The sequence below is a fragment of the Priapulus caudatus genome, unplaced genomic scaffold (genome assembly GCF_000485595.1).
Source record: "Priapulus caudatus unplaced genomic scaffold, Priapulus_caudatus-5.0.1 Scaffold127, whole genome shotgun sequence".
Taxonomy (NCBI): Eukaryota; Metazoa; Priapulida; class Priapulimorpha; order Priapulimorphida; family Priapulidae; genus Priapulus; species Priapulus caudatus.
In genome coordinates, this window is record NW_014577188.1 from 57930 (window position 1) to 67064 (window position 9135).

Consider the following 9135-nt stretch of genomic DNA (forward strand, 5'->3'; position numbering starts at 1 on the left):
AGGGCGAGGGAGGGAGAGAGCGAGAGGGCGAGGCAGGGAGAGAGCGCACGGGAGAGGGAGAGGGAGAGGGCGAGGGAGGGAGAGAGCGAGAGGGCGAGGCAGGGAGAGAGCGCACGGGAGAGGGAGAGGGAGAGGGCGAGGGAGGGAGAGAGCGAGAGGGCGAGGCAGGGAGAGAGCGAGAGGGAGAGGGAGAGGGAAAGGGAAGGGGAGAGGGAGAGGGAGAGGGAGAGGGGAGAGAGGGAGAGAGGGAGATAAAGCGGGAGAGGGAGAGGAAGCGGGAAAGGAAGAGTGAGAGAGGAAGAGGGAGAGAGAGAAGGGGAGAGGGAGAGGGAGAGGGAAAGCGAGAAGAAGAGAGAGAGAGAGAGGGAGAAAGGGAGATGAAGCGGGAGAGGGAAAGAGAAAGGGAGAGGGAGAGGGAGAGAGGGAGAGAGGGAGAGGAAGCGGGAGAGGGAAAGGGAGACGGGGGAGAGAGAGGGAGAGAGGGAGAGAGGGAGAGGGAAAGGGAGAGGTTGAGGGAGAGGGAGGGGAGAGAGGGCGCCGACGTTGAAGTGTGACAGGCGTAAGAAGCGAACCTATAGCAAACTCGCCGCGCTGTGCACACAGACATACACGAGGCCATTAATTTCGCCTTCGCGGAGAAAACCATGAGAAACGTTCTCCAAGTCATCATCGCTCCGGCTTATAGCGTATAGCGGCAGAATGCAGCGGACAAAGAAGAAAACAAGCGAAAAGGAGGTCGATGGTGGATTTATACCGACATGGCTTTTCTGCGGTGGCCACCTGTTCGCTAACACCTATTTGGAAACGCAAATTACTAAAATTGACTGAATTCCTAAAAGTGCATGTGTGTGCACTTCAGTTGAACACCTGCATTAAGTTCCGTAAAATCGCAGGTATTTCGCTAGACTGTCGCCGCGTTCCTGTTCCACACTCGATACCGTCTGTCAAGCCTATACATTATAGGAACAGCGCGTTGAGGGTGCCCGTCTAGGGTATGTCTTATCATCACCTGTGCCTTTACTTTGCAAATGAATGCGGGTACGTACAGATGGTTTGTGGCAAGCGTGGTTGTCGAAGCAATTCAAACTGCACGTGCATGCGCGTTTGCGAGTATGCCACACGCTGTACAGTAAAATAATTATGAGAAAGAAAGATGCTAAAGCGTACAGCGAGAGTTGGGAAAAAAAAGAGAAAGCGGGAAGAGAGGGGAAAATTGGATGAAAAATCGAGACACGGAAAGACGAGAGCGAGAGATAAAGTAAGGGTGAGAGATGGCGAGCGAGGAGAATGAGAGAAGGAAATGACAACGGGATACAGCCATTAAATGGTTAGGACGAACGGAAAGATGGGCAGATAGGCAGATTGACAGAACGACAGAAACAGACACGTACGCACGCGCACACACACGCGCGTATAGGCACACACACACACACACACACACACACACACACACACACACACACACACACACACACACACACACGCACACATATTGACCCTAGCTTCGCAGGAAACCTCCAGGCGAGAGTCTGAGAACGACGCGTAGAGAAGATACTGAACAAAGATTTTAAGAAACATGCAGAAGTCATAGAAGGATTAGGAAGAAATATATAGGATCAGGAGTGAATAAGAATAAATGTTTTTATATACTCCGGATAGGACGATAGTTCGAGCCCATTCCCGTCTTATCCGCGTAGATTAGTTGTGCTGTGAGCCTTGTGTGTTCTAGACACGACTCAATATACTTTTGTACTTGGTCCGTTTCAATAATAAAACGATGGTAAATATATGCGAATTGCATTCATTGCCATAGTGTAACCATTAACGTTTATGTAATTTCTATCGCCTAATTATTCTACGTAAATGCTGTTAACGTGCTTCTCTGTAACATACAGGGTCACCGCACGCACACCACTGTGCACAAACTCACAGAAAGATACTGTTTTCCTTTCTTTCTTTATGTTTTTCTTATACTTCTTCTTTTTTCACTATCTTTCTGTGAGTCTGTGCACAGTGTGTGCGTGCGGTGAGGCCGTGTGTAGCAGAGGAACATTTATTTGAACGAAATTTACGTGGAATTATTAGTTGATAGAGAATACATTAACATTCATGCTTACACTCTGGAAGTAAATACAATATCTGTTTATTTACCATCGTGTTATTAATGAAATGGTTAATGTGTTTCTAACGACCATTCTTTTATCTGCATACTCGGTATTAATTGCTGTCGCCATTTTGTAACACTGAAGAGCATGTTCGCATATTTCATCATGCGCATATTATCATAAAATATTCAAGCATACACATCTCCGAGTATTACATGTGTATCCATCCGTGTGTATTACATGTGTACTAGTACAAGAGCTAATACGTACAATGCAAGTAACATCAAAGAATGGATGTGAATGAGTTATCATCAATGCATCAGAGCAGCATAGAACAGGACTCAGTGGAGAACTCTGGCGAACAACGTTCAGCAGGATATGTCTACGTCACCTAAAGAAGAAGCGTATTACGAATACGTGCACACTATGGGGATATTTCAACAGCAGCCAGATAAGCATTTACGAGATGGAAATGAGGGAGCGGTTCATATACGTAGCTGTTGGCTCAATGAAGCTGCGAACATGTGAACGCACTTAGGCTGTGAGCAGGTGAGACACGTACAACAGGTGACCGGTATGCGACAGCTAGCTCTGTGAATACTAAGCACGACTGACACGACCACAGATCAAGGCGATCGAACCAAATCGTAGTCGCTTCCCCAGCATGCATCACTAACACAACTATCGCCATCGTCGTTGGCGTCATCGCCAGTGTCGCTGTCGCCGTCATCATCACCGAGAGCAAAATTTCTCGTCGATTTCTCTTCGACGATTTGCGATATAGATGTGCGCATGCGCGACCACGTGTGTGTGTGTGCGTGGGTGTTGAGGGGGGGTTCGGTCACCGGGGGGACAGAGCGCGTTCGCGGTGCGACCGACATTGGCCCGAATTACGACTTGTTTGTGGCTCGCGGCCGCCATGACACGCTCTCAGCGACGGCGACATTGTCGGCAGCGAAGCACCTTTTCTATGCGCGTCGCCCACTCACGGCGACCACATATCGAGAGCGGAGGCCGTAAAAGAACTCGATACGTCACGGTCGGCTGTACCTCCAGCCGCCTGCTACGACTACTACGTACTGCTGCTCCTGCTGCTGCTGCTGCTGCTGCTGCTGGGTTTAAAGCTCTCCCCGTTCCCCTCGCAATCACCTTTCCGTGAAATATAGCGTGTAAGGTCGAGCGCTGCACCTGCATGTCTTAATCATCGATCCTCGGAGCCAGCGAGAGGGGTGGGAGGGGGAGAGGGGGAAAGAGAGGGGGAGAGGGGAGGGAGAGCGAGAGACATAGCGAGAGAAAGAAAAAGGGTAAGAAGAGAAAAGAGAGAAAAAGAGAGAGAGGGAGAGAGAGCGAGAGAGGAGAGAGAGAGAAAGAGAGAGGAGGAGAGAGAAATAGAGAGAGCAAAGTAGAGAGAGAGGATAGAGAGAGAGAGAGAGAGAGAGAGCAGAGAGAGAGAGAGAGATGCGCGAGCGAGAGAGAGAGAGAGAGAGAAGAGACGGAGACGAGGAGAGAGAGAAGCAGGAGCGAAGAGAGAGAGAGAGAGAGAAGCGAGCGAGATGAGCGAGAGAGAGAGAGCCGAGCAGGGGAAGGCCGACTGATATGCGCAATGTACGGTGGACGGTACACACGCGGGAGCCGAGTAACCGCGACCTGGGTGAGTCGGTACCCAATAGCACACGCACACACCGCACACACACAGTAGCACACACACACACCACACAGGCGTGCACACACACACAGAAAAGCGCCCCCTGCCGCAGCACACCGCGCACACACACACGCGCGCGGCAGCGTGCACACACACAGCACACCACCACACACGCACACACACACACAGCCAGGCACAGCCACACATGCACACCAGTACACATCACACACACAACACACACACACACACACAACAAAACAATCACAAAACCACAGACGGACGCTCTCGGCCGTACGACGTGGACCACCACACAGCGACAAACCACCCCGCTCGAGCGACGGACACCGACGACATGCACTACACACACACAGCCACAGACCGACCACACACACATCACACCGATCACGCTGCCAGTTCAGCACACACCACACACACTCACACAACACACCAACCCACACACACCACACCACACGACACACACACACACACACACACCCGCACATCCTCACTCGTCTCGATGATTTGTGTCGACATTGTGTGATGATATAATTCTCACTTTACGGTGGCGGGACCGTCGGCGCGCCGGCTTGGCATCTGTGGCCATTGGGCCTAAGCCGCACACGTTAGCCAGCGCGTGGGCCACCGTTGGGGGCGCGCCCTTTCAGCGGCCTCGCAGCCTGTGGTACGGAATCGAATTCCGCGAAAGCGCCGAGTCGTCGTTGCGCGAACAAAGCTGCCAGAGAACCCCACGCACGCGATTCGAACGGTGTGTACAGCTGGCTGGCGAGAGGAGAAGTGGAAACGGAGGAGAGAGAGAGATGAGAGAGAGAGAGAGAGAGGATGGCTGCGAGTTTATCGGTCGAGGGAGAACGAGACGAGAGAGAGAGAGAGGAGAGAGAGAGAGAGACGCAGAGGAGCGAGAGAGAGAGAGAGCGCGAGAGAGAGAGAGAGAGCGAGAGAGAGAGGACGAGGAGAGAGAGAGAGGGAGAGAGAAGAGAAGAGCGAGAGAGAGAGGAGGAGAAAGAGAGAGAGAGAGAGAGACGAGAGAGAGAGAGAGAGAGAGAGAGAGCGAGGAGAGAGAGAGGAGAAGAGACGAGACGAGAGAGAGAGATTGAGAGAGAGAGAAAATGAGAGAGAGAGCAGATGTTAGGAGATAGGCGGACGGAGAAATAAGAAGAACAGAGATGGGCCGAGTGGCGAAAAGAACCCGCGCGGGTGGCAGTTTCAGTGAATAATCTCACACCTTCGTTCCTAGGCGGTGATAACCATGTGCTGCTACGTGCAATAATGACAGCACCACTCGCGTGCAGGCGCCTACTGTCGCGCCGATCACGACGCCCTCTACCGTTGTGTACCTTCCACGAGCGTCATAACGCACACATACCGCGCCGCTCGCTCGCGTACACACGCGCTAAGATTATGCTACTGACGGCACCCGCGTCTTGCGTCTCGTTAGTATTGAATTAGATGATGATAATTAATTATTATGTAATGATATATACAGTATAATATATGATTATATTGATATGGGGAGAGCAACGAGGCAAATACGCTCATCGAATCTGAGGTCCGTAGCGAGGGGGACAGAGAAGGAGGCGGCGGCGTACCCCTCCCCCTTGACAGCTGGAGGCCAGCTTTTTCATGGGCAGTTATTGCCAATTATCCGAAGTCTAAACATGCCCTAAACTTGTCATTATTACCCATTTTCCTCGGCAAATTGAATCACGTATACAGGATGCGTCTGTTGCACATATTATAGGTCGAATTGATAGATCTAAACAGAAAAGAGAGAGAGAGAGAGAGAGAGAGAGAGAAAAGAGAGGGGGAGAAAAAAAGAGGGAGAGAGAAGAGAGAGAGAGAGACCAGAAAGAGAGGAGAGACGATGAGAAGAAGAGATAGAGAGAGACAGAGACAGAAACAGGGACAGAGAGAGAGAGAGAGAGAGAGGAGAGAGAGGAGAGAGAAAGAGAGAAGAGAGAGAGAGGAGAGAGTGAAGAGAGAGAGAGAGAGAGTAGACAGAGACAGAGAGAGAGAGATCAGAGAAGGAGAGAGAGAGAGAGAGAGAGTAGAAGAGAGAGAGAGAGAGCAGATAGAGAGGAGAGAGAGAGAGAGAGAGAGAGAGAGAGAGAGAGAGACAGAGAGAGAAAGAAAGTAAATGCATTGGTATGTAGTACCGATTATGACAAGACTCATTTCGAGCATTAGAGAAACGGAGATCTTCCAGTCGCTGATAAAAACAAGCGCGCACGGTATATAAGTTCTGAGTATCACCTACACACCTACCTCACGGCTACGCGCGCGCGGCACTCACGAAGCGCACACGAGTCGTGCATACGCACGGGTCAGGGATATCACACATAGCCGGAGGTGTGTACGCACGGGAGAACGATTTCACTTTGCAGATAAGCAAAGCTGCTCCACAGTTCAGTCATCGCGTTGGTACCGCAAAGTGGCACGCGCTGGCCGTACCGTGACTGCCGTGTCAACCAGGTGAAGGGAGGGGAGGGAGAGAGGGGCGAGGGAGGGAGAGGCGAGAGGGCGAGGCAGGAGAGAGAGGAAAGGGAGAGGAGCAGAGGGAAAAGGAAGGGGAGAGGAAAGAGGGAGAGGGAGAGAGGGGAGAGAGCGAGATAAAGCGGAGAGGGAGAGGAAGCGGGAAAAGGAATGTGAGAGGAGGAAGAGGGAGAGAGAGAAAGGGGAGAGGAGAGGGAGAGGGAGATGGAAGCGGAAAGGAAGAGTGAGGAGGGAAGAGTGAGAGAGAGAGAGGGGAAGGGAGAAGGGAGAGGAAAGCGAGAAGAAGGAGAGTAGAGAGAGAGTGGAGAAGGGAAGATGAACGGGAGAAGGGTAAAGAGAAAGGGGAGAGGGAGAGGTATGGCAGGGGAGAGGGAGAGGAAGCGGAAGGAAGAGAAAGGGAGGGGAGGGGAGAGAGGGAGAGAGGGGAGAGGAAGCGGGCAGAGGGAAAGGGAGACGGGGGAGAGAGAGGGAGAGAGGGATGAGAGGGAGGGAAAGGGAGAGGTGAGGAGAGGGAGGGGATGGAGGGCGCCGACGTTGAAGTGTTGACAGGCGTAAGAGCGAACCTATAGCAAACTGCGCCGCGCTGGTGCCACACAACTCAGCGAGGGCCATTAATTCGCCTTCGGCGGAGAACACATTCGGAAAGTTGCTCAGTCATCAATCGCTACCGGCTTATAGCGTATAGGCACTAGAATGCAGCGGCACAAAGAAGCAAAACAAGCGAAAGGAGTCGATGGTGGATTTATACCGACAATGGCTTTCTGCGGTGTGCCACCTGCTTCGCTAACACCCTATTTGGGAAAACGCAAATTACTAAAAATTGAACTGATTCCTAAAGCTGCATGTGTGTCACTTCAGTTGAACACAGGCTGCATTAAGTTCCGTAAAATCGCGGCTATTTCGCTAGACTGTCGCTGGCTTTCCTGTTACACACTCGATAACCTCTGTCCAAGCCTATAACATTATAGGAACAGCGCGGTTGAGGGTTGGCCGTCTAGGGATATGTTCTTATCATCACCTGTGCCTTTACTTTGCAAATAATGCGGGTACGTACAGATGTTTTGTGGCAAGCGTGGGTTGTCGAAAGCAATCAAACTGACACAGTGGCATGCGCGTTTGCGTGAGTATGCACACACGCTGTACAGTAAAATACAGTTATGGGAAAGAAGATTGCTAGCGTTACAGGCGAGAGTTGGGGAAAAAAAAGAGAAAGCGGCGAGAGAGGAGCGAAAGTGGATGAAAATCGAGACACCGGAAAGACGAGAGCGAAGAGATAAAGTAAGGGTGACGAGATGGCGGGGCGAAGGATGGAGAGTGAGAGAGGTAATGACAAACGGGATAGCAGTCATTAAATGGTTCGGACGGAACGTGAAAAGATGGGCAGATAGGGCAGATTGACAAAAAAGCGACAGAAACAGACACGTACGACGCCGCGACACACACCGACTGTATAGACACACACACACACACACACACACACACACACACACACACGACACAACACACCACACATACACACACACACACACACACACACACGACACACACCGCGCGCGCGCAGCACGCAACGCACGCAGCGCATCCTGCGCGCGCGAGGGGTGGGGGCAGGCTACACGAACTGAGAGGCAGGCAGGCAAGTCAGGCAGAGGACCAGATGTGCAAGGGCAGGCGATTGCATGCTGCACAGCGGTCCCCCAGGCCCGTGGCCTTACGCGTTAGGCGCGAAGCGCTGTAGCATCTCCCCCTCTGCCCCCCTTTCCTCTCGTACCTCGCGCTCTCTCTCTCTTTCTCGTCTAATCCCTCTCGCTCCTTTCTTTCTCTCTCTTCGCTCTCTCTCTTCTCTCTCGCTCGCGTCTGTCTCCCCTCTCTTCACGCTTCTCTCTCTTCTCCCCTCTCTCTCCCTCTCGACTCTCTCTCTCCCCTCTTCTCTCTCTCTTCTCTGCTCGCCTCTCTCACTGCTCTCTCTCCCCCCTCTCTATAATCTCTCCCTTCGCTCATCTGCTCTCCTCGCATTCGCGGCCCGCGTGTCGCGCTGCCAGCACCATCGATGCATGGCGCTCAGCAGTATTGAGGCGAAAAAATGACTCCGCCGGCGCGCTCTGCAGCCTCAGCACAATATCCGCGTCAGCCGTGAAACGTGGGGCACGGGGAGCGGAGTGAGATGAGCATTGCGCGTACAAGCGGCGAATCACGACCCCCCCCGCCACCACACCCCCGCATATGATTGACGCATGATCTATAGTCGACGGACGTCACTATTAGATGGATATTGCGTGGTTCGTGTGCGAAGAGAGGCGTATAGCGGCAGGGCGAGAGCTAACGTAGTCGTTCACTGGGGGTTATCAATAGCTTACCGGGGCGGCCGATCTCTCGTATCAGCAAGCATTTCACAGCGAGTGTGGCGACGCGTATGCGAACGAGACGAAGAATCTCGCGTTACAATGGAACCCGCATAGGGCTGAGCTTAGCGCAAGAGGTGGGCCTCAGGTGGAAGGGCAAAAATATTGTATAGCAACGAAGGAAGCTGGAGTCTGCATGTGTCATACCACAGGAGATCGAGAATTTCATATACGACAGCAGTAGGAGTCCTAACAGAGAGATCGGGGTGCGGGGAGGAGCTGATCGAGATTGGGGTATGACGAGAGGGGTAGTAAGTCAGTAAATTGGATTTTCCCCCATAACAGCAACGCTCACATCCTGGCTAAATTAACATCACAGTGATGCGTGTAGCCAAACTGCAGAGATGAGGTCGCGCGCGGACGGGAGGGGATGGGGAGGCGGCTGTGTACGCTGTAGTGTGGGTAGACTGCGACTGCGCTGAGCCCGCACATTGTCTGCCGGTGATCTATTGAACGCGTAGCAGTCAGTAGTACC